The sequence below is a fragment of the Pygoscelis adeliae genome, unplaced genomic scaffold (genome assembly GCF_000699105.1).
Source record: "Pygoscelis adeliae isolate BGI_AS28 unplaced genomic scaffold, ASM69910v1 Scaffold62, whole genome shotgun sequence".
Classification (NCBI taxonomy): domain Eukaryota; kingdom Metazoa; phylum Chordata; class Aves; order Sphenisciformes; family Spheniscidae; genus Pygoscelis; species Pygoscelis adeliae.
The window spans coordinates 3,468,044-3,494,504 of record NW_008824401.1 but is presented as its reverse complement, the minus strand read 5'-3'; positions in this window follow the sequence as shown (position 1 = coordinate 3,494,504).

The window sequence follows — 26,461 nt, the reverse complement described above, 5'->3', positions numbered from 1 at the left end:
CCAGAGGAGAAGCTGTGGCAATTTTCTGAGAGCACTGCCACCTTGTGTCAGTCCATCCCACACTGTGGTAACGCCATGTCCTGGCATGGACTGGCAGATGTGCTGTCTATGAGAGATCAAGAGATCATTTCATGGCCCGAGGTAGCTGTTTGACACAGCTGACTGTCCTCTTTAGTGGCGTTGCTCTCATAGCTGCAGGAGCAGAGCCTGCCTGTGCAGCACTGTGCACGACACTCCCACATGTGAGCCAAGGGCAACGGGGCAAAGCAACCATTTCCCTTTGGATCCTGAATGTCCATAGCACAGGCTGGATGTCCAGACAACAAAAGCAGCCTGGAATACCATCAGCAGTCCCATCTAATAGCTGATTGCTCTGTGCAATATGGGAAGAGAGGCCAGAGGAATTTTTTGTTGGTTTGTTTTTCTTTTTTAACCTGAAAGGTCAATTCTAGTTCTCCCCATCCTTTCCTCTGTGCCCAAACAGATTGTTCAGAACTGCATGCTTCCATCGCGCACGTTCTGCACTACATTAGTTTAATGGCACTGTCACTATGAATTGCAAACTTTCTCAGCTCCCCCCTGTGCTGGTGAAACATGGCAACATAAGGAACATCTGTTCTCCTACCCTTTGCTGGAATGGGAAACATCATATTGCATTTTTGTTATTAGCCTTATTTGGATGCCAGTGGTTTTGTTTCTAAACACATCAAGGCAGCTGAATAACCTTAATTGAGTACTACAGAAAAAGCATGGTTTCATGCAAATACAGCTGCCAGCGTAATTATTAGGACAATACTGATCTTCTATTCCTGAGATCGGTTCCAGTTCCTTGGTTTTTATATTGCTCCCTTGCTGCTGAATTTCATTAGAAACATCTCCACACAAACCAATCTATAGTTAGGCAGTAAACAAGTTAAGTCCTTAATTTTTGACATTAAAAAACCAAACAAACCTAATGATTACAATGTGCGTTTGAGCCTTTATTTATCCACAAAATTAATTACCTAATCTTCACTAGGAATACCTACCACAGGTAAATCTCTGTCTTACATGACTTCAAATAGTCCCCAGGATTTCTAGTGCAATTTCATTAAAGACAGCAGATTCCTGCAGCTCCTATGGAAGATGACAGTATGTGTAAATGGAATCAATTAATAATTCCCAGATTTAATTATAATGGATTCATTGTTATTGCATGACCGACCACAGCATGCAACGGGCAATTAAGCAAAGCACATATATGCAATTCTCTAGTCTACCCATTAAATAGAATCGCTTCATTATTAAGCTTGAGGGCAAGTCAGAGACCAAGGATACAGCAAGGGCACAAAAAGTGGCAGAATCTATTCCAACAATTTTGTCGGTGTCTTTCTGCACTGCAAGATACATGCATCCTTCATGATAGGCACACTTTTAATGAGCCTTCATGAAAATATTTCACTTTTATCTCATCTCCTTTACCAGCTTACTGGAGCATTCCAGAAAACTGTTAGCCAGGTGTGGCTTGCTCAATTTTTTGTAGGTTTGCCTAGATTTGGAGAGGTCTTTGGTGAAGCCTGAAAATCAGGCTTCTGGTGGGAATGATGGGGGGGCTTTTTACCCTGCAGATTTAATTAGGTTTTATTTTCTTTTAGACCCACAGCAGAATTCAAGGCTGCTTTGGATCGCCCATGAAGTATGTTTGGTCTAATTCCTAGGAGAGATGTGCTCATTGTCACAGAACAATTGGATCTAGTGTCACATTAGTAACAGTTTCTCTTTAAGAAAGGCAGACTGTAAGACCAGCAGAGGTTTTGCAGGTCAGGATTGTGTTGTATCAGCAGAACTTTTGTGGGGAAGCTTGCACAGCACGTGCCTGCCCTGTCTGGCTCAGTCCGTTGTCTTCACAACTAATAACGTTTACTCCAAATTTAAAGAGGCACAAAGGTCAGCAAGCCAAATTTAGTCTGGGGGTATCTTTACTGAAGTCAGTAGAGCTGATAAACTTGGCCTGATATTTGCTGTTGGAAGAGTGAATATGAGAACAATTCTTCAAGTGTTTATTTTCATTTTTACAATCACAGAACAAGGCAATTTGCAACAAAACATTGCATGCAACTCTGCTTTCAGAGCATAAGTCACAAAGGATGCCAGACTCAGTTTTTGGTTTAATTAATACTAGAAGTTTCTACCAGGTTTGTGCTCATTTCTGTCTCTCCCAGTACCTCCTCTCTGAGAAACAGACTCCCTGAATACTATAACTGGTCTGGTCATTTGAAGTGGGAAATCTGTGCCAATGGTACGTACCATGATAGTGGTGGTATATACTTAGTTTTTGCTTCATAAAACTCATACTCCTCTAAAGCTTTGTCATATCCCCTGGTATTATTGCACAAGTCTCCCAATTAGCGTAGTGTAATTCTCAACTAATCAGGTAAACACGTGCCTGGACCCCAATGCAGTCTTGCCTATGCCTCTAGCAATCAAAACAAAGGCAAAACTGCCTGTGAATTTTTGGATGAGTTGATATTAACCAGGATTAAAGTTGCGCATGCAACTGAAAAGAGCCAAAGACTGTGAAAATGAAGAATGAGCGCCGTCCTGTTGAGGGAAGATTGGTATGGCAGAGTTTGTTCAGTGCTTTGCTTGACCTATTTTATTCTATTTTAACAAATCTACATTACTAATTTTACAGTGGTTTGTAGTTTGAGTACAGTGTGTGCTATGCTATATTTGTGATTTGTTATTAGTAAACAGTCCTGAATGCACTATTCACAGAGCCTGAGCCGAGTGTTCGTTTTCCATGCAGTTCAGCATGGTATGTTCCCCATCGTCACATTTGGAGCTCTGATGGAGAGAATACAGACCCAAGTCCTCTTGGAGTTAAAGTCTGCAGCCATCTGTTTTATGAATCAGAGAGAGAAACTTTAATGCAAGCAATGCACCCCAGTGTCCTGAGACACCAAATTGTTGGAGAATCCCCATTTTTTAAATCTTTCCAAGCAGATTCATGTCTTGGGGATTCATCCGAGACCCTTCCTCTCCTCTGACCAAGCCAGTTCCTGGGACTTTGCCTGGGCTGTGACTCATGTGCTTCCAGGCCAGCGTCACCACTTGCTGTATGTGACACCCGGGGCACCCCTGACTTCCCCAAGCCAGGCAGGGGTGACAGGAAGCTCACGGAGCAGCTCCCCCGCACTGTGACAGGGCCGTACCCCAGTGCCACCTGCCTCCTTTCCCCTTTGCAGCCTGGAGCAGGGGTGCCAGGCTGAGACACTGAGTGCCCCGGCGAGGGTAGCTGGCATAGCCAGCACAAGTTGCTCCATCGCAGAACAGGGAGAGAACAGGAAACAAGTGGTGACTCACAGTCCGCACTCTCCCCACTTTGCTTTTGAGGCAGCAGAGCCACGCACAGTCCCTCACTTGGGGCAGGCTGCTCAGGCACAGGCTAGTCCTTGGTGAAATTCATTGCATCTGGTGCTGTTCATTTCCTTTCAGTTTTTACCTAGTCTTTCTGGGCTTCCTGTTAGCACCTAACGCCAGTCGGGACAGCACAGTGCCTGCTGCCTGCTGTGAGTTTGCTGTGCAGAAACCAGTAGGAGCTAGTGGTTACAGCAAGGGGTTGTGATTCAGCTAGCATGAGTTTTGGTGCATCCTCCCTGTGCTCTTCCATGTTCTTGTTCTCCCAGGAGGTGCAGTGCCAGGGATGAAGAAGAGCTGGGGCATTGAGGGACCTCAATGAAGTCTATGAAATGGATCCTGTGTTTCTGCCAGAAAGGGCTATGGGAAGCAAGCAGCAAAGACAAGAAAGTAATCTGTAAAATGTGGATTCTAGTTTCTCTTCTCACTTGTCTCCCCTTTTGATTATCTTTTACTCATGCTGATATAACCATTCACTTGAATATTTTCAGCTTTTCTTGGGCCTGTGAACTTTTGTTTTTATAGGGTGAGCTTGTTTGCCAGGCAGGTTTTCCTCAAACTCTCCCAGTGCCAGTAATTAAGGGATTATCGTAATTACCTCACTGGTGCAAATATTGAGTATTAGTGCTTAGGCTGAATGTGCCCACTTTGATTTCTCTACAGTGACGCTAGGTAGGCTGTGGCTGAACTCTGCTCTAAATGAGTACAGTGTCATTAATGACAGCACTCTTACAATGGGCACTTTTGTGCTTAAGAAGCTTTCTATACCTTAATCCAACCTGATGCAAGCTACACATGCAAATGTATTACAGGTACAATTTACTTCATGGCATTAACAAAACTTAAAAAGAGATTCAGACTGCACTGTGAAGTGTTTAATGAGCTGTGGGTCAGATCCTTGGAGCTGGCCGAACTCCACCAGCTGCAAGTCAGGGCATAATGCTTTCCTTTCCCTGTCCTGTGCCTGGCGCTAGCCTGAATGCTCTGCTCCTCCCAGGCTTGAGAGTTCTTCTCATTTACACTGGCCTTCAGGGGTCACAAGGAGTTGAAAAATATTGTAGACTCTTTGTGGGTCCCTTTTTTCCATGCAGCTGCAGCAGGGATGGCATGGCATGCTGCTGACTGCCACCACAACGTGGTCCAGGTGCAGGGGAGGCCACAGCCAAAGCACATCTGCCGCCCTGAGTGGACACAATACACCAGCAAACGTGCTCCTGTGAATCCTGAGCAGAGGCCTCACCTCGGACTGAGTGCTGGGAGGGAGTGAAGCAGCTTTGCTGAAACTGCTGCTCTTGTGGTTCAGCGTATCCAGCATGCCCGCCTTTCTAGGCCTGTTCTCAGGGACTGCTGTGCCTTCCCACATCTGGCTCTTTCATGTTTGGCCTGAAATGGCCTTTCTCCTAATGACAGCTTTTCCATTGCACGCAGGGTGCTGAGGTGGTGATAACGTTATGTTTCCCTGCAAGCTGTGTATGAGAAGCTGTGTCTTGTTTCACATTTCATCTGCTATAATTAAACCAGAGATGAAACCATTCAGGACTTGAATACCCTTCCACTGTGGTCAATACAAAGCTCTGACATTCATGGGAATGAAGTCTGATACTCAAGTTCCCTTGCAGATCATTATTCTTCATTCTGCGCTTTGCCCTGCTCCCTTTCTAAACCAGCTATAAGAGCATTTGTGCTGTAAGACAAACTGCCTTGTCTGCACTGGGAGAGAGCCCATGCTCTAAGTGCGTGCTCCTCATTCACAGATGACCATCCCGAAACAACAACGATGCCCATAGAGAAATAATCTCTATCATTTCTACAGCCTTTAATTTTTGTTTGTCTTTCTGCCATAGAGGCTGTATGTTATGTATGCCATCTCCGCTTGCTTCCTGTTCCTGGCCAGCTGTGGACTGATGATAGCATCTTCAAGTTGTTGGACTTCCTCTTCTTGTCTTTAATCTCTTTTGGTTTCAAAATGGCCCCCCACATTTACAGTTACCAACCACAGCAGGCAGATAGGAGCAGCTGGTAGCCAAGCAGACAACACTGAGTACATTTTAAAAACAAAGAGAGATCTGTTCTTTAGGTTATATAAGAGGATTTAGTGCTAAGATTTAGTGAAACTCAGAGTAATTTCTGAAATGTTTGGCAGTTAATATCTTAAATATGCTAATTCTTGACATTTTCAAATTCACATTGGTTACAATTTGACTCGGCTGTACCTGTAGGAACAATGATAGCCAGTAACACATTTATGCTGCATAGTGTATAAATTCAAAAGGTAGCAACTTAAAGAGAATTTTATACTGCATGAACTTATTTGACTTGCTTGCAATAGACTCCTTCCTGTCAGACCATGCATTCTTTGCTCTAAATCTATAGGCTGCAGATCAGAAAAGCAACACATTTTCTTTAGTTAACACCTGTGCTCAAAGCCAGGCTAAACCAAGCCTAATGTAACCATCCAGTTCTTCAGAAGCAAAGCCACAGGTGATTTTGCTTCCTCTTCCTTTCCTTCTTCATTAAAATCTGTTTTCACAGCCTGACTGAGCTGCAGAGCAGATGTTTTGAAGACAGTCCTGGCCAGAAGCCACTTTGTGTCTGTTTCTGGTTGGTTTTGTTTTAAGAGAGGTAAATGTACCTTATTATATATAGGTGTTTCTTCCAAGATGTATGAAAAGTAAGAACAAGTCAGGAAATGCAGAATTTCTTCAGTCAGGTGCTACAGACCTCCCCAGCTAGGAGTACAGCCAATGTACAACTTGTATAGCTGGAACATCCGCATGTGTCAAATCATGAAGATAAGAGGACTCGATCAGTTAGCTGTTAGTATGCACTATTAATTACAAGCTGTTTCTTGAATTGATTTTTATGTTAGTCGTGATTCTGCTAATGCATTTATGATTCTACATCATTAGCATCAGAGTCTAAACCTGGGGTGGTGGTAGCAATTTTTGCTTCTAGATTTCTTCAACCTTTACCTATCAGTGTGCCTTCAAGACACTGCAAGTTCTTGCTTTCCTTACTCCAGTCACAATCCCAGATTGCAAGCTCTTCTACTTAAGTGTTTTATTGAAATAGTTTTATTTAAGGCTGTTATTATCTGCTCAGTGTTTCATTGGGAGGGAAGTTGTGTTTATCATTTGGGAGTCGTGGCCACAACCAGGAGATCTATATTCAGTTCATGATGTTTCCCTAGATCCTTTACCTTAGGCCTCAACCCTGCAGGGTCTGAGTGCCTTGGGCTAAAGCCAGTTGAAGGTTGGTGTGATCAGTATCATGGGCTGGTGGATGACAGTAGAGGGTTTATCTTCTCTAATCTGTTATCTCCTCTTACCTCTTGCTTCATTTATAAAATGGGGACTGTGTTGTAAAAGTTCCTTTATCAGCTTGGCTCTAGGGTTGTTCGAGCAGCTTTGGTCCCAACCATCTTCTGTTGAAATCCTCATACCTTCTGGGCTTGATCCAAAATCCAATCAGGACAAATCAGGCCAAACTCTCTCAGGCTTTGGGGAGAGGCTGGGAAAGATTATGCTGTGCAAGTCTGATGGCCAAAATGTCCTCAGATTGCCCCAGAACTAACCGGCAGCTGTAGCTGGACCTCCTGCCCCAGTGTGCTTGCAAGCATAGCCAGGCTCCCAGGCTGAGTATATGAGATTCATCCTGTGCAACTCTCACCTATCTCCTTTTTTTTGACTCCAAGAGCCAGAATGCAGATTTTACATCCTACACCACATTTTGCATCAGTAGATGCCTCTTGTCTGATGCTGTCTTCTGACAAAATAGCTCCTGCATCCATTTCAGCTGTTTTTGCAGAGCAGCCCACCCAGCAGGGAGGACTCTCATCCAGACTGGTGCGTGTGGTGAGCCCACACCACTCACCTGAAGCAAGGTCGGCCACTCCAGTGCAGTGCACCACAGTGGCACCCACCTCCCCGGCAGGCTGCCAAGTGGTCTTTACCGCTGTGACCTCTGTCCTTAGACCTTTTGTAGAGTCTGCACATCAGGACAGTAATCCAGGAGGCAAGAAGCCACTGCCTGAGCTGCTGTGCCCCGCAGCAGCAGCGAGGAGATTTATGTGGTATTGTTAGCATGGGTATCACAGCCACTATCTCATCTGTCTAGCCTCTGTTTACTAAACACCCTGTGTGTTACACAGTCATTTTGTCTCCTGGCTTTACAGAATCCCCTGACTGCCCAGGAAGCACCACAGCTGCCAGCCAGGAGTGGCCAGCAGCTGTCTTTGAGTACATCTGAGTTTTGTTTTTCAAAGGGTTACTTCCCCCTCACACCCCCAAACTCAGGACAGGGAGACGCCAACCAAAGGGGAAGGAGACAGTGGACAGAGAGCTCAGCCTTGTCTCATTGGGCTGATACGTGCACTCCCTCTGCCCCAACCTGATCTCTATGACCTGCTAATGCAGAAATCAAATTGTCATTGGCAACAACCCATGTTGGCCTGAAAACCACAGATTAGCTTCTGAGAAAGCCTGACGTAACTTTTCATTCTCATTACCAAGTCTAGAGGGAAGACACCCCCTATACGCCTCCTCCCTCCCCTTGGTTCAAGGATTTCAATTTCCACGTAGTAGGTGGTGGTGGTGGACATGATACACGTGTTTGAATGGACACGTTTAAATGTGAGCCAGGGAAGAGCTGGTCTCCTCTCCAGGATGCCTCATCCTTATTTCCCCATTGAGATTGTGCATATGCACAGCACTGACTTTTCAGAGATGCTGAACCAATGGGAGCTGTAAAACTTCAGCCTGTGTTTCAGCCCATATGTACTTTGGTTGCCACTGAATATTGCATCAGAAAAATATTTAATGGTAGGGAAAGAAAGAATATCCCTTCTCTGATATGAGCAATGTATTCTCAAGCACTTAAATCTGCTACCTTTGCTTAAGCTAAACTGTTGTGTTGTGTCATGTTATGTTATGTTATGTTATGTTATGTTATGTTATCAAAGGCTGAATACTGATTTTTGCCAAACTGGTTTAAGTCCAACCTTTCTCTACTTACTTCAAAGAAGGCAATCTGGATTTATCCCATTGATCGAGAGTTTCAAAGCAATCATGGCTTCACACTTCCAAAGCCATTACATTTAATCTCATCAGTATGAACTGAACACGCAAGCAATGTAGGAACACTAACAAATGGGGAAAGTCTGCCCTGAAAGCCCAGCAAGACCTGCCCTTATCAGCCCAGGACATATAAATCACTTTCTTTTCCAGCTCATTTAACCTTGGCCAGTGGCTTTATGCCTCAGTTTGCTCCGTTTCCAAAAATGTGTCCAGTTCCTCTCTTGATGCATGGCTAAGGCTCTCTTCTATCGCTGACTCTGTCAACTGGGTAGTATCCCAGCCCCTCCTAATTGTGTAATTCTGCCTCAAGTTTAAATATATTATTCCCCTTTTGCTTTCAAATGAGTTATCTCAGAAACGGCACTGGCACCGTGAGGTCCCTTTAGCTTTCTGGTTTCTGAGTGCCTTTCCTAGAAGAGCTCTAATTTTTTACTAATTTATATCTCCCTTACACTCCCCACCATCACATGTGCAGCTGCTGTTAGAGTCCACAAGACACATATGCAAGGGGGAAGGAGAGACCCAGTTGCTCTTTAATGTGAAAAACTCAGAGCTCAGTTCAGTGAGTGGTGCCAACACTGAGAGAAGCTGCAGAGATGCCTGCGTCTCAGCCTCACGGGTTGGTGCGTGCTGTGGGTGCAGGGCACCCATGGGCTCCTGCAGCTCATACCCCTGCTGCGGTTGAGGTTTGGGATTGAAATGTGGCAGAGGCTCTGCCACTGCTGTCACATTTGTTCTTTGGTGGCAGCTGAGAGCTCCAAGCTGGAGGTCAGAGGTGTTCAAAGTACATTTGATGGAAACAGCAGGAGGCTGAGCAACCGGAGAAAAGGGTCTGTGACCACAGGGACTTCTGAGACAGGCTGCTGGCAGTGACACTGTAACGACAGCTTGTCTGAGCTAGGCTGATCTAGGGGTGTGAATGTTTCAGTATAAAGCTCTTAAAGGGACTAATTACCATTAAACCAGCCAGATTGTTGAAAATTAAATCCATGCACTGTGTATAGTGATGTTATTTCCATAAGGACATAACCTATGTCATGCTGAGTCTCAGGTCTGCTGTGCGTGGGACATGATGCTGCTGTATAGTCTCTGCATGTGCATGGGGGAGAGGGCAGACCAATGCATTCCTCCTGGTGTTTATTCTTGCATAGGAAGTGTGAGAAGATGCTATGATTAGTACTAATGTGTTTTAAATGGAGTCAAGTGTACCTTAGGTGATCAGTGCACATATTCCAGCACAGTGGGCTGTATGGAGTAGATGGCATCATGTAGAGTGCAATTATGCAGATGTGTAGTGTTTCCATAATGTATGTGTTCTAGAAGACATTGTATAAATCTTTAGGTTTGCTGCAAAAATGTCTATTTTTGCTGTCACTGCCAGCTTGCCAGACTGTTTTGTCATCTGCTCAAAGCTTGTTAGGGCTTTGGAGTGCTGTGCAGAAAAATCTCGGTGAGATGTGTGTTGTGAATTACAGCCCTGACAACTATCAGAGGGTGCATGCTGAGGTGTAGCATTAATATTTATTTGGGAACAGATGTATTGGCTATTAGCCAGGGCACAACCTTGTTGTGTTAGATGTTGGGGAGAAAAAAAAAGTGGTCCCTGCCCCTAAGAACTCACAATCTCGATATAGCAACTATTAAAAATATTGAATATCATTTTAAACACATGACTGATTTAAAGGAATAGGTAGAAGAAAAGTGTGGGTGGAAGGTAATGCTGTAATAACATTTTTCCCCTGAACTGAGTGAAACATTTCCAACCAATGGCTGATTTACATATTTACATTAGCTGGGGTTTAAGTATCATTTTTTTACTCCAACTTTTTACACAGATAAACCTTAGCTATAAAATAATCTGATTTTGCTTATACACTGACAAAGATGTTAAGTAAGAATTCTTAAAACATTCTCCTGCTCTGTAGAGACATGGAGATGTAGCAAGACCATATTTTAAAATATTCTTTCCTCTTCCTGGCAAGATTTCTAGTTCCAGTGGAGCATGACAACATCTCCTTCTGCTTTGATAATGTCATGCATGCATGCGCCTGCTGTTAGTTGCAGGACAATGACTTCACACCAGACACAAACGGGCAAGAACTGGCAAAGCCAAAATAAGACTCTGTTTATGTTGATAAGAGCTTTCCTCTGTGCTTTGTGTGCTCCTTCTAGCGGAGGAGCTAATTCCAGCTTTGGACCAGTTTGCAGCTGATCATCTGCTTGAGATTGCTTTTGAAGTCTTGGTGTGCCGTGGGTTTAGAATATGTACAGATTCTCCCAGTGCCATCTGCAGAGGTGAGCAATAGCTGGCTTGGCAGAGTTTTGACACTCAAGAAGTGCTGTGATGGCTCCTGTGCCAAGTCCTTGTGATGAGCATCCAAGGGTTAAGCTACACACTTTTCTACATCCTCTCTTTTCTTTGCGTGTGCAGCAAGATGAAGCTTGCCTCACTATTTGCTTTTCTAAATTAAGATATCTTTTGGCAGGGCACCACTCAGGAGCTCACAAGAACACTTGAAATGATACACACTTACTGACTGTGAGAAGCCAGAGACTGATAGGCATTAAAACATGCTCCCTGCAGATATGTAGACATGGTCTCTACACCTTAGTATCAGCACAGGGGAATGTGGAGGTGCTTACAAGAACCCTGCCCAGAGTGTACCGTTTCTATGAAGAACGGACTTTAACCTTTGGAATTAGAGGCCAGACAAGAAATTAACTCTTTATAATGAGTATCTGTGGAGCATGTGGATGGGGAAAAAATTTGCCCAGAGCCCATGAGGCTCAATCCTTCGCTCTGATTACTGGTGAGGAGAGAGTGAGAAAAATCCTATGACCTTCTCTGACCTCCTCCCTTTCCACCAGGAATGAGGGGTAAGAGGAACAACAGCCTTCCTTTGATTAACCAGTTTAGTTCATCTTCCTCAGAAGAAGGAAAGTGCCATTTTGAAGCTTGTAGCCCTAGTAAGGAAGCTCCAATAGTTTTTTCCCCAGGCAGAGCAGCAGTGGGCTCTGCGTGTCAACATTGATGACAATCCAACAGAAAGCATAGAGAGCAGAGGCTTGACTCATCGCCATGGGTGCAAGAGCTGTTCTTTGAACCCACTGCACTCATGGGAACAGCTTTCTTGGAGAGGTGATTCATCACTGGGGAAGTCCAGGATGAAGTATGGACACCGCCTTCCCAAAAGGGACAGCTGTGATCTCTTACATGGACTCCTCCCCTGACTGTCATAGCACTGAAAATGACTTGCTGCTTCTGGGAATGAGCCACGTGGTGTAGATCTCAAGGACTTCTCTCCTCGCTGTCAGTTCTGAATTACTAAGATTGCACCGCTACATGTAGTGTCCCCTCAGAATGGGGTCTTTGCCAATAAGGGTTTGCAGACAGTTTAATGGGTCTTCCTCAGGAGCCAAAAAAAAATGCATGGGGATTTCTGGAAAGACCTAAGGCTTTTGTCTTTTTCATACTTTGCAGAAATCTGATGTACATTTAATCCACCTAGTTCAGGAGTGTCACACACTCCATGGCCTAACCTTGATTACACAAGGTGACAGAACCAGAAAATTGGTCCATCACTTCTCATCAACAGTTCTGCTACAAATAAGCCAAAAAATTTTGGGGAAATTCCAATAATCCACAGAGATTTTGGGGGGAGCACAGGTAAACCTCAGAGAGGGGCACCAGCCCTGCACAGAGAACCGCAAAAATGGTCAGAAGGAATCGGTGAGGGTGAGGAAACATGGGACAATATGTGTATCCTGGGACCAAAAAGTTTTGAGAGTTTGTAGCATGGAAGAGTCAACTTTCAAGTGATAGACAGTCCCAGTAGGTGACTTTGAGCTTTAGGCATCTTCTTCATCAGTTGTGGTGAAGTTTGAAGGACAGGGAAGAAAGGAGGAGCATGTAAGACTAAGGGTGGAAAACTCAGATGAATGGTATGGAGGGGCATACATCCAGCATGAAGAGGGTGAAGAGTATCTGGAGGGCAAATAAGTAAGAGATCAGAAAGAATAAGTCCTGAGAGCACAGGGATTAGGGAAAGCACAAGGACTGTTGAAGGATGCAACCCAGGGCAGCTTACAAGGGCTTTAAGTACATAAAAACATACTTGGCTCCAGAAATTTCTACTCTGGAGATGGTTGGCGGCTGGGAGAGCACTCAGGGGAAATATTGTATGTGCTTACCCTGTGCTCATACTTTTCCCCAGGCATTTTGCTTTTGCCCACTGTTGGAGACAGGACCTAGATGGACCTTTGGCCTGGCCCAGTGTGGCTGCTCTTATGTTCTTGTGCTCTCATGTTGTGAAAGAGTTGGAGTCCTTGTGGTAAGTCTTGCGTTCTTCAGCACAAGCTGCAGGACAAACTGCGCTTATCACAGCGCCATTGCTGAGTCAGGCACAGAAGGGATCTTGCTCACATTCCTCATTGCTTTGCGCACGACATGCTGAACATATTGTGAGGAGAAGACTCTGTGTTTCCCAAAAACAACTGGGCTGTTCACCAAGATGACTCTTATGTAGGTACAGCAAATTGCTGCTAGTGTTCCTGTCTCCTGCAGCCGGGCTGCTCCAGCTCCAGGCTACGGAAGGGTGGCAGCAGCAGCTTTCTGTCTAACAGCTTTTGTTGCTGTTTTGGTTTAGCGGCCAGGCTGTTGGGTTGCTGGGGCTGCCTGGGGAGCCTCTCGTGGGTCATTCCCCTCACCTCTGGCCCACTGTGGCCCAGTAGCCTCCATGCTTCAGGCTGTCGCCCACAATGTGCTTGTGAGTCTGCTTTTGTTCCCTGAGGGGATGAAGGGATTGGTGGATCCCATTGTTCCTCTCTCTTTGCTAGCATCTCAGCAGCTGGTGACAGGAGAGCTTTCTGAGCCTCCTCTCTGGACTTTTTGGCTGCCTCAGTCCTCCCCCACTTCTTTGGCTTGATACTCCCGACTCTCTTGAGGTTGTAATTGTCTCCCATGAGTAGTGCTATCCTGTTTTTTCTATCAAGGGCTGGCATTACCAGGAGGGGTCTCCATTTTTCCAAGAACACTGTGGTGTTTTTTAAAAATAAGTATCTCCCAAGGAGGTGAAGGTACTGTTAGAATCTCCCGATAGCTGCACTCACCTTCTTTTTCCTTTCTGCTTTTCCTTGTTTATTCTTTCCAATGGTGAGGATGACAATATTTCTATCTATTAACAGGTAAGAAGAAGGAGAATCTGCTTCCAGAGTAAATGGGAGGACAAGGAGGGTCAGAGGGTCAGAGCAATGTTTATACACATATACAGTAATTTCTCGCTTGGTGTATGCATACATATGCATGTGAACTACATATATCAACAGTACATTTTTTCTAAGGTCAGTGTTTTTCTCTGCAAAGCCTAGACCCCACTTAGGGGAGAAACAAGCCTTGCCAATAACTGGATTCAATTTATAAGAAACTAGGTGGAAATAATGATGAGGAAATGAGAAAAATAAGCTTTTGATGAAATAATTAATGACTAGTTGTGACACAATCTCACAGCAGCAATCCAAGGCTCAGGGAGATCAGAGGAGCCCATGCGCTGCCAGACAATGCTTACCATGCAAAGCCAAGTAGCCTCCTGTTTGCAATTTAAAATCAACCATATACATGAACTGCAGTTGGTGGCGGCTTGTTTGTTTTAAGTTCTCTCCTAACAAAGTAACAGCACTCCCTTCGCGTTGCATCTGAAGGAGGAACAGACCAGCGGGTTCCAAGCAGTTATGTAGCATGTAAGACAGGTCCAGCTCTAAAGCAGCTAAAGCCAGGAAATGAACGTTTCAGCATGTGTGAATTATGTTCTACTGCCACCAGACTGAACAGAGCTCTGCTGCTCACAGATCTGGTCCAAAAGACTGAAACCAGTGATTCTTAGCTGGGGATGTCTGGGGAAGGGAGGGACTTCTGAAGAGTCTGCAAAAGGTGCAAAGGAAAAGCAAACCTTTTGTCAGCAGGCTTGCATTTGCTATCACCAAGTCCTCATGCCCATCGGCGCTATTTTTATGAACCCACAAGTGGACAAAGTTGAAAAACACTTGGCCCAAAATATTTTTTGCAGAAGGCTCAATTCTGCCCTCAGAGCCAATGTTCCTTACATCCACTGCGCAGAGCTGCGGGTGACCCTGTGGCAGTGGGTTGGTTCAGCTCAGGAGTCACTTTTGAAGGAAATCTCCCAGTTGTCCCCACTCACCCGATTCTGCTCGCACCGCAGCGTGGTCTCAGCTGTGCAAACTGGATTGTTCTGCCTGAAAGCAAACGGGCAGAGGCGCTCCAGGAGTGCACCAAACGGGCTGCAACTGCTAGTGGGGGTATTCAGTCCACATAGCCAGGCTACAGCTAGTCTGAAACCCCTGAAATCACTGCAACACAAACACAAGGATGGCCACACCATGTATTTCACAACACAATCTGCTTCTTTGCAAGGCATTACCTGTCAGTGCCAGCAGAGCCACAGCCACCATCCTTCGCTCTGCTCCTGAGTCAAAGGCAGGCTGATTGCGGAGGTGCAGAGCCATCATCTCCCTGCTCGGCTCTGGAGCTAGCTCCTTTCACTGGGCTGCTCTGCACATCTACTGTCCCAAGCAGATTAGTAGGGGAAGGCATGATGGGAGACAGTCCACTCCTAAGCACTTCCTGAGGTCCTGTTTCCAGCTTGGTCAAGGCACTGTTGAGTCATTTTCATGCAGAATGAGTTATGGCTGTGTTTAAAACCTCTTTATTACCCTTCCATAATCCAGAGCTCAATCTTGTGTTTTTAATGTTGCTCTTCTAAAGGGCAGATTTATATGTAAAACACTTTACACTTTGGTTTCCTCCTAAATAATAACTAACGTTGTTGTTCTGAGTGCTTTATGACATTAGCTAACTAGTCCTGCCAACACCCTGGTTTTCCATATGCACAGCAGAAAGCTTGGATGAGCTTCTTAAGTCTGGTGTTTTCAATTCTCGTGATTTTATTGTGAATCTGGGGTGGGTTTTTTCTTCAAGTCTCAGCTCCTGGAAGCACACGATCACATGACTCTCTCACTTTTCATTTTTTTAAACAATAAATTTCTAATTCTTGCAGTTGCAGGGAAAAGCCTGAAAATGTGATGCAAATGCACTGCAAGGCTCAGAGACCAGATGCCAAACAATAAGAAGCCAAACCGTGTTGCCATTTTTAAATCTCTGAAGTTTTAAGGCAATGTAAGCATGCTCTGGGTCTTCACCCATGTTTTCTGAGTGTGGAGGGGCTTGGCAGTAAATAAAGCTTCACATTACAAAGAGGCAAAGGCAAATAAAGTCTTCAGGGATGCTAATACTCTCCATCTCCCCTCTCTTTCTTGCTTGTTTCTTATTCTTGTCCTGCATGTGCTTTGCTTTCCACATTGTGAGTAGTCACGTTCCTCACAGTGGTAAAGAAAAGCACACAAATAAATCTTTGGTGGAACACAGAGTAAATTTAAAATCGAATCAAAATTTTACAAACAAGTAAGCAAGGTTTTAAAATCTTCCATCTGTTACTGTGTGCTTGTAGAGTGCAATGTGCAGCAGGCCAGGGCATACAGTTTGTGACTCTCAAGGCTACTGTAACACAACAACCATTACTGCTGCTGATGCTACTACTACTACTACTACTACTAATAAAATAGAATTGTTAATCGTTAAGTAGAATTTGTAATTGTGATCATCTGCTTAGAAAGGTGCAAGAAAGCGTGCAGTAGGCTTTTCTTGCACTGTGGCACTGCAAACCAGCTATTTCCACAGTGTACAAGGAGCTGAACAACAAAAAGTGATCAAGGTGTTGATTTTGTGTCACAGATTTTGTGTTTCTTCTACTTCCTTATTGGTTTTATACTGACCCATTTAATTTCTCCCATTATTTTCTATGCTCTGGGTCTTCACCCATGTTTTCTGAGTGTGGAGGGGCTTGGCAGTAAATAAAGCTTCACATTACAAAGAGGCAAAGGCAAATAAAGTCTTCAGGGATGCTAATACTCTCCATCTCCCCTCTCTTTCTTGCTTGTTTCTTATTCTTGTCCTGCATGTGCTTTGCTTTCCACATTGTGAGTAGTCACGTTCCTCACAGTGGTAAAGAAAAGCACACAAATAAATCTTTGGTGGAACACAGAGTAAATTTAAAATCGAATCAAAATTTTACAAACAAGTAAGCAAGGTTTTAAAATCTTCCATCTGTTACTGTGTGCTTGTAGAGTGCAATGTGCAGCAGGCCAGGGCATACAGTTTGCTCTTCTGGCTACTGTAACACAACAACCATTACTGCTGCTGCTGCTGCTACTACTACTACTACTACTAATAAAATAGAATTGTTAATCGTTAAGTAGAATTTGTAATTGTGATCATCTGCTTAGAAAGGTGCAAGAAAGCGTGCAGTAGGCTTTTCTTGCACTGTGGCACTGCAAACCAGCTATTTCCACAGTGTACAAGGAGCTGAACAACAAAAAGTGATCAAGGTGTTGATTTTGTGTCACAGATTTTGTGTTTCTTCTACTTCCTTATTGGTTTTATACTGACCCATTTAATTTCTCCCATTATTTTCTGCTGACATGGTCGCAGATCAGACCGTAGCTGGCTGACTATGGGACAGCAGTTTAGATATGTCTCACTAGCTTTTTAGTCCTGTATAATACTTGCTGCTCTAACAGTGCTATTGCTATTTCATTTATACATTCTGCATGGGAATCTAATACTATTTTAATTAGTCTATGCACGTATTTATTCTTTAGCTATTAGAAAATCTCTGTTAGACTGTAAAGTCCAGAGCATCCCTGAAGGAAATACTTCCCAGTCTGCTAGATCTTAGTGATACAAGATTGTCTCGATATTTATTGTAAAGCATACTTTTCTTCATTTTCTCCCATGGCTTCCAGACAAATATTTCTGTGGCTCCCTGAACAAATCCCTTGTCCCTCCGAGTTGGATAGTTGCCTCCCTCTCACTTCTGCTCAGCCGAACAATATCTTCTTCTCCTTTAAGCATTTTAATCACGCTTGCCACTTTTTAAAGCATTCTCCCTGTTTGCTCACATTTACATGCTGAGTATAAAAAAAAGTATACCAGGTAGAATCAAAAGAAGCAGTCGTTTCCATCTTGCGGTGCACGGTTAATATATTACCGCACCTTCACATGTCAGACTGCCAGCAGAAGCCACGGAGGAGCTCTCCATGTGAGCCGCATGCCATAATCGGTCTGTTGTAAGAGCTGATGGGAGGGCCAATTGCTTGTTTCAAGTGTTGACCACAAACTCATTTAGACAGGTTTTGTCTAGGAATCTAGGGATTCCTGTATTGCAATCTTCCTGGGACCAATTCTCTGCCCACTTCCCTTAGAATAAATCTGCATGAGCAAGGTTGCTTTAATTTTGCAAATCTTTATTTTTGTTTCAGTTTGGAGCGTTACGTTTGCTCTTGTCAAAGGCAGTCCATGCTATGGGCAGAGCAGAGTGAGACCAACACAGAGTGCTTCTGACAGTCCCCTTCAGAAATACTGACAGAGAGCAAAAATGTAAGAGAGCAATCACAGCATCTAAAGGGAACTTTTCCAAACACAGGAGCAGAGGCATACTGGAAAGAGAAGAGCCTTAATATGTGAGTAAAAATTAATGATTCTAAAATGGCTGTAGTGAAATTTTACACTGAGGAAAGTGACCAAGACTCCAGTTGATGAATTTGCTGATATCAAACAAGTGAATTACTATCAAGCACATGAGAACTACCAACAGGTCCTTCCCAGCAGGAGCTGACTCCCTGCTAGACCCTTTCTTCTCCACTTCCAACAGTAACAGTAACAGCTCCCCTTCCAAGAGTGAAAGAGTTGCTGTTGAGCTGAGCTGTGGCATTGGCGCGGCTACCTGGTAGCGGTGTGACGGGGTGCCTTGGCAGTGCCTTTGCAAAGTCAGCCTCTGAGCAGGAAGCAGGCTAACACGTTTCTTGGACAATACAAGGCAAGGAGGGAGTAAATTTATATAGGATTTGTTTAATATTAAAATTAGGTATCTAATCAAGCATTTTTTTTACGTGCATTCTAGCATAGAAGGAAGGATGGGATATTAAGTCAAAAGGCTGTGGTTACATCATATGGACTGATAAATTTGTGAACCAACAGATACATGTTGATATGCATCAGATGACTGATTGCTCATTTTTATGTTTGTATGTTCAGTAAGGGGTACACAGACTGAAAGACCAGTGGATGGAAATGTTCTTCTGCAGAGCCAGACAAGGATTCAGTCTTTCAAGAAGGAAATAAAAAGAGGAAGACTCAGCTGGAGACAGGGCTGGTCTCCAGCAAAATATAGCTGCCTATATTTTGGCAGCTTCCTAACTTTAAGTCTCAGTTACCTATATAAAATGGGGGATAATCGCACTTCTGTACCTCACAGAGTTTCTAAAGAGAACTGCATTAAGGGGTATGAGATGCATGGGCAGTCTAGTAAAGGAGGTGGTATGTATATACAAGGTAAACAGCTAACTTAATAGGGTAATGATTCCAGAAAATACCTTGCTGAACTGAGGCATGGGAAAGGGACACATACAGTACTGATTCAACTGACTGCGCTCCTCTGTGTCATTCCTTGATAGATTTACCATACAATTTTGGTTTGTTTTCCCCGCTCCAGTCCTTCAGAGAGTGATTCCTGTTGTAATGATTTAACACACACCTTACAATATAGCAACTCAAGACAGTGGATTGAAAGATTTAAGTTGCTGATTCTGCAACAAATGTATCAAATGCCAAATGTGCTTTCAATAACTTCTTGCATTATGCTGAGATAGTTGGTCAAAGGCATCTTAGTGAAAGACAAGGACAGCTCAGAGTCATACCTGGGCATGAGTTTGATCCACTGTTTCATGCACTTTTATTTACTGCAGAGGCAGTTTGTTTCACTTACAGCTTTACTCCTCGAACAACTATTGAAGCAGTTTAAATAAGCTGCACTCCAGTATTTGGACATTGACCTGCTTTTTACTTGTTTGTTTAGTGAAACTGCCGCATAACTGACCCAGCAGTCAGGAGTTATAAACAATCTTTGACTGCAGAGTGTGTGTTTAGTTCAGCTTTCACCTTGACACAAAGCCTTTGCTTTCTGGAGGAGCAGGGGCACTCTCCACAGTACATCAGCAGTGTGCACACCACCTCCCCTCCAGTAAAACACAACTAGAAAAAGGCAGCAAAGCAAACCATGGCATGCAGGGTTTTTTTTTTGATGGAGTGTGTGATTAACTTACAACCTATTTATGTTAATTCATTTCAGTATTAGTCTTCTTCATGCCTTTGTGATATATAAAGCTGCTGTGAACAGATTGGCCTATGGTCTCATTTATGTTACTGTAAATCCAAAGTAACTCACTTGAAAACAGCACTTACAGTAGGTCTCCATCAGCGTGCCTAATAATTAATTTGTCCTACAGTAGGTTTTTGTTCTTTACACATGAAAGTGCAAGTTGTCTTGTTTGTAATGTGTGATTTTTTTTGAGGCAGAATTATTTGCTAAGGCTGTAAATATTTAAATCCATCTAGAATATAAATTCTGTTCTATCGAATATTTTAATCTGAACAGACAGCATCTACCTTGAAAATGTAATATAAATCTTATGATCTCTAGTTTAAACTATTAAAAGCAGTCCAACTAAAGTTGGACAAGAAAACAGTTATGGTATCAATTCTGTGGTCTATGGCAAATAAGTGGCAACTGTTACTGAATGATTAATGCCAATACCAGGAAATGACTACCATCAACTGTACAAAGTTAGCAATGCCTTTCAGAAATAAGTCTTTCAGATGTCTGCTAGGACAAATAGACAAATCTTTAAAACTATATGTTTGCACCAGTAGGTTCATTCAGAGACGTTTTTCCTAAAGGGATTCCCTGCAGGGGAGCTATTATACATGTTCTAGCCTGAAACCTGAGCTGGCCAGAGAATGGAAATTGTGTTTCACAGATGATTTTGAGATTTTGAAATTTGTTTTCATTCCAATTCAGAACAAAACCTCAAAATGTTGAAATTCTCCACAAAAGAAAATTCCACAAAAATAAATAGTTTTGGCTTATTTAGATCATGATAACTTTTAAAAACACATATATTATATAAAATAAAAAAAATCTAAATGTGTTATTCAAAAAATCTTTGGCATTTTTTTCCTCAAAAAAAAAAAGGTTGGTAAAAATAATAGTTTCACAAAGCATTTTGATTGTGACAGAATGACATTTTTGCAGGAAAGCTACTCCATTAAATAATTTTCCATTTGAAGTTCATTAGAGTTCCTATTGCCACATTATCCAGACCTTCTGCTGTAATGCAAGAAGTCCACAAGTAGTCTAGCTCCAGAACCATGGTCTATAATGGTGCTGCTTGTGGGCTTCTTATTGTATGTTTGTGCTATGGCAAGACCTAGAAGGTCTGCACAGATGTCTCTTTCTCCTTGGCAAGGTGTGAGCAGGAAGAAAAGAGCACTCTTTCTGAAGAGAGCTCTCAGCTTGAAGTTGCTCTTGCTGCCACCAAGCCCCCCAACACAAGAAATCCTCTCCCTGGCAGGGGAGCAAGCAAACAAACCAGCAGTTGGCATCAACACTGGCTCCTTCTATTGAAAGGAAATGACCCACACAAGGAAATGTGCTCCTTCTCCATCACTAACAGGGCAAAGTCCATGGTGAACAGACTCTAGGACACTTTAACAAATAGCAGTGTCAATAGCCTGTATCCCAGAGCCCAAAAGAGACAGTGGTGACATGCTTTCAATGCCTCTGCTGAATTATGGAAGACTTGTGCTGTTCCAGGGTTATCTGAACAGAAGGGAGTTTCATTTTTCATCCATGTTCAAGTATGAACTATTTGACACCACGAACAGATGGAGGATGCATCTCTAACTGAAGACTACCCAAAGAGGAGCTTTAGATAATATGATAAACATTGGCCATACAGCAGCAAGGGAGAGAGAAGCAATGAGGATTACACTGTATTCAGTGCAAAGGCAGTGAAGGCAAATACCCACCTGTACTGGCTGCCCTCCCACCCCTCCTTAGGGGCCTGGAAAAAATGGATGGAGCTAAAAGACTTTACAGGTGCTGCTGCGTCTTTGCTTCTGATAAGCGAAACATATTTGGTGTGTGTCACGGTCAATGACAGTGGCAGGTGATGAGGTTATTGGATGACAAACCTGGTCACACAGGTCTAGTGAGATTCTTGCCCTGCATGCTGTGCCCAACAAGGAGGAGCAGCATTTGGGTCCCTATTGTATGTACACAAAGCCAGCATGTTGTCTGCAAGTGGGATGTTTGGGCTTGGAGTGTAATTCTGGAATATGTTATTCTCCTTGGGATATTTCTGAACTGCAGTCAGCGTGCTCCCCACTAGAAAGTGACATGTAGGAGCCACCCTCTCTTGTTGAAAACTTGGTAGAATGTCTGTACAATATTATGGTCACCAAACTATGTCTAAACGTAATTGATTGCATATGGGATTGATTGCTTTAATATAAAGAACTGAATGCACTGAAGACCTGCCAGAGGTTGTGGAAAAGATTGAAGAAGGTCAGATAAAAGGCCACATGTAGCTTTAGTGAGAGCAACTGTAATTGCAGCGCTTCAGTGGAAGGGCTCCTGCCAGCTCTAAGCTGTGGCTGTGATCTTTCACTGGGGGCGTGGAGATAGGCCTCAACAGGGCCTGCACTTGACAGCCATGTCTGTCCTCTCATGAAAACATTATGGTCCAGGCAGCTGCATGGTTTCATCTTCAGCCGGAGCCAATAATTCAGTGTAAAGAGCTCAAAATGTTTCAGTCCTCTGGGAAGTAAAAGTCTCTCTTGAGAAATTTATAAATTAAATGTCTTAAACAATTGTCAGAAACTCCATAAAAGCATCAGGAAAGAGGCACCAACCTTCCTGGTAACACTGCCACCCTCCCATTTCCCCAAAGACTGTAACGACTGCAGAGCTGTCACCATCACATTGTGCCCCCACACAACAGCCCCACTTGAAGGGCAGGAATTCACTCTATTGCAAAAATAAACCATTACAGTTCAAAAATAAGCCTCTAGGGTGCAAAGCCCTAGGGGCCTTGCACAGGACCTCGCTTACCTTCAAAGCCTGCTAGCACGTAACTGCATGGCGCAGCTCCACAGTGCTGCTCCATTAGGTGTAGATCCGTTTGGGGAATGGACTCAGTGGAATCCTGATAGAATATTTGCATTAATGTGAGATAGGTTTCTATGCCCAAAAAATGCCATGAACTTACTTTTCTATCAGCTAATTGTATCAGCTGTTCTTTGTTGGTTTGCTGCCATCTCAAAGCATGTAAAACAGCTCTGCTTGGTGTTCAAAAGCAGTGAGTGTCGCTGAGTCTGAAACAAGGATGGTTTCAGTGTTTCAGTGCAGAACTTCAGCAAACATCATGAAGGAAGAGCAAAACCTTGGCCCCTGCCAGGGGCACAGCCAGGAGAAGCTGCCCTCTCTGCAGGGCTGCACATTACCTGGCCAAGAGCTTATACAAGATCCACTAAGCTTTTACAAGGCACAATCTGTGTGATGCAAGATAGAGCTTATTAGACGACACAAGATGTTGCCATTAGAAACACACAAGGCAAAGGATCAGCTCAACTCCCACACTTGGGCTTGGTCTCCATTTAAATTTTTTCAGCCATAGCTACAATGGTCAGGAAAAGAGAAGGGTAGTGCACCCCTAAGCAACATAGCTATGCTGGCAAGAAGCCTTGTGTAAACAGCCAAGTCTCCTTTGTGTTGTGCACCCCACTGGCAGACTGGGGGCAGTCACACAGGAGCCCTCTCCAGCATGGCTGGATGAGCCTGTCCTTTCCAGGTTGGCACCTTCAAGCTTGCCAGGATGTCCCTAGCCAGGGCAAGGCACTGAAAACTGGAGTGGCACTGGGCACCCTTGTGAGGGGGCTTGCCTGCATCTCTACTCCTACCTCGTCAGCAGTCACCGGTGAGGCTGCAAAGAGGCAAGGGAAAGGTGCAAAAGCAGAATCTTGCCAGATGTCAGGTTTGGTCTACACCAGATTTCCAAAGGCTTTTGGGGCTTTTCTCATCTGTACAAAGGGCTCTGTGCCTGGCCCTGGACAGTTTAGGGCTGGTCTTCCCTGATGGACTCTGGATGAATTATCCTCTCCTATTACATGTACAAGGAATTCTTGAGATATGCCTAAACACAAGCCTTGTAATTATGGTGCGTGTGTTAGCAAATTAGACCAAACTGAGCCAAAGGGCCTTACCAAGGTATTAGATGATGCTGCGTTGCATGCTTGCTTTCTGCAACTGCCTGGTCAGAGAGGACACTGCCACAAAGTGAAAAGCTTGGCAGTGTGCAGGGAGGTCAGCTGGCTGCCTAAAGCCCCTCGAGGTCTAGGGAGATAAAGGTTGGATGGACTGAGGTCGTTTAAACACAAGCACCCTTGACTGAATTCATGAGCACATTTTAAAGCCTTTTATTTCCTCGAATAACAGTGTGTATTTAGACACCTGTAAAAGGGCTATGCCCACTTGGCACTCACCAACCTGCCGCGGCTCATTAAGGGCCTGCCTGGACTCCTGGCAGAAGCCAGGGCTGGTGCTGAGCACTCCAGAAATTCCTCTCTAGCTCCACTTCTGTTTGTTTTATCATCTTTGCAGAGCAAGCCATCTAAAAGCCGCCTTCTGAAGGGCCCCGTATTAAAAAACACCAAACACTCCATGGCGCTAAGTGGTGACTCAAACCGGTGTTATTTTTCCCCCATGAGACGCTTGGGGAAGCCGAGGCAGTGTGGCTGGAGTGTTCCTGTGACCTGTACTTGTGACTTTGAATGGCTTCGACCTTCTCAGCACAGGGCAGAGATGCCAGTGCCTCCGAAGTGCTGAGAGAGAAGCCATGAATTAGTCAGCTCTTTTTTAAATTAGCATTTCATTAATTAGTACTAATTTAGCAAATGAGTGCCATGATTAGCTTGATTAGGACTATAATGGAGGGGAATGTGTGGGATATTGAGGGATATTAAACTGCTCCAGTTTAAGTGGGGCTGGGGAGCTGCTGTCCTGCAGGGAAGGAAGATGCAGCTCAGCGGCTCCCATGGGGCTGGCTGGGATGGGTGGGTAGGCTGCTGCTGTCTCTGCAGAAAGTAAACACTGTCATCAAATCCTCAGAAGCAGTGTATTTCAGGCTGCCAGCCCTTTGCTGGCAGGGAGGGAGCGGGGAGGTCATGATGGATCAGTGTTTGTATAGAGCATGTTCAAGAGGCTGGCAGAAACCTGCTGGAGAGGAGGAGGCTCTTGCTTTTTGAGGTGGGGCTAGGGGAGCCAGAGCCACTATCATGGAGCTTTTGACTGTGGTGTCCCCTTGCAAACAAGCAGTGTGCAATACAGATGCCTTCAGAGACTGTCATGGCAGCTGCAGAGTGTCTCGGGGACGTTCCTTGTCCCCAGCCTCTACCTGCTGCCATCAAATCCCTGCACCCAGCCTTGTCTGTGCCCTTGACACAAACACCGGAATCCCCCCTAATTCCCAGGGTAGAAATTTAAGTACAACAAGCAATTTTGCAATGGCTTCTTCCCACTGTGGTGCTGCCTTATTAGAAAAGAGGGTGAAATCTCTGCATGGGAGCTTGGACACAGCCTCTCCAAAATTTGGCCATGGAAACCTGCCCCTGCAGCTGGGGTGCTCTGGGCACCAAGCAAGGGAGCTGAGCACTGAGCTGGCACCCTGGTACTGCTGCCCGTAGGGTGGCCCAGGCCCCTTCAAGGGATACAGCTCCTCCAGTGCCACTGAACCAAGTCAACTCCCCTTGAGTAAATTTTCCTGTTTTCATCACAAAATATTATCGCAGCTAAGAGCTGTTCAGTTGATGCTGCATGTATCTCACGGGCTGCTGCTAAGTCCAGTTAAACTAAGAAATTGCTAGCTGAAGTAGTGGTCCAGAGGAAGCAGCAATTATGTATTTATTGTCTGACTGCTGCTTTTTTGCAGCAGGGATGACTCCTTGACATTAGGCCTATGGAGTCTGCCCGTTAATAGTAGTTTTAAATGGTCAAGAGGTTACAGTAGTAGGGAATGTTAGTAAAAAATGTCTCTGTGGAGTTTAAACAACCAGTATTTTAGGCAGGGCTTGGTGGGTTACTGTCCCTGCACAAACAACTAGAATGTGAGAGTCTGGGCTGGGAAATACTTAAACTGTTTGGAAAAACTTGTTTTGTGCAGCTTGAGAGTGTCCCTGGAGGCTGTGGCCCAATGCCATGACTCCTGGTAAAGGCTGGGCTGCAGTAACAATGAAGCTTTTATGGGGAAGCTGGAGTACAATCAGAAACTTTTCGGTCCCAAGGGATTATGGGGAGGGGAGTTCCTGGGTTCAAGATGTCTGGCACATTATGCACATTTCCACCAGGATTTGGGGGTGTTCTATGGCATGCAAGGTATGCAAATTGCTAAATGTGTTTTCAATTTTGCTGTGTTGTACTGTCTTTGTTGGGTGATCGTTTTCTCTTCAGTGCAGCCAGAAGACAAGATGGGTTCATAGCACAAGAGGAAAAGTGTAGTTGTCTCACAAGCAGTATTGACCTATGAAGAGCTTGTATTTTTGATTCTCCAGCATGGTCCTAACTGGATGGCTGCAGATTAGTCACTGATTAAACTTCCTCTAGTAAGTGTCCTGAACTGAAAGGCATCTTTGATGGACCACTCCTTACCAAAGTGATCAGAAGTGTGCTTGTAGAAACTATCTCATTCCTTGTTGCTATTACTTAACCTTAATCATTTGTATGCTGTATATAGCAGATGTCAGCAAGAGGTCTAGCAAGTTACTGAAGTATCTGCTCAGTCAGCGTTATAGTGTCAATTCAGATTTTCTTCGAAGGCATCACACTGCTGCTGATTAATTTGAGGGCTTTGTTACAGGAGAGAAAGCATTTCCTATTAGACATAGACTTCCGTTACTAATGGTGTGGTGTTAACTGCTAGAAAAAACAGGGCAGGATGGGCCCTACAAACCAAAGGAGAAGATA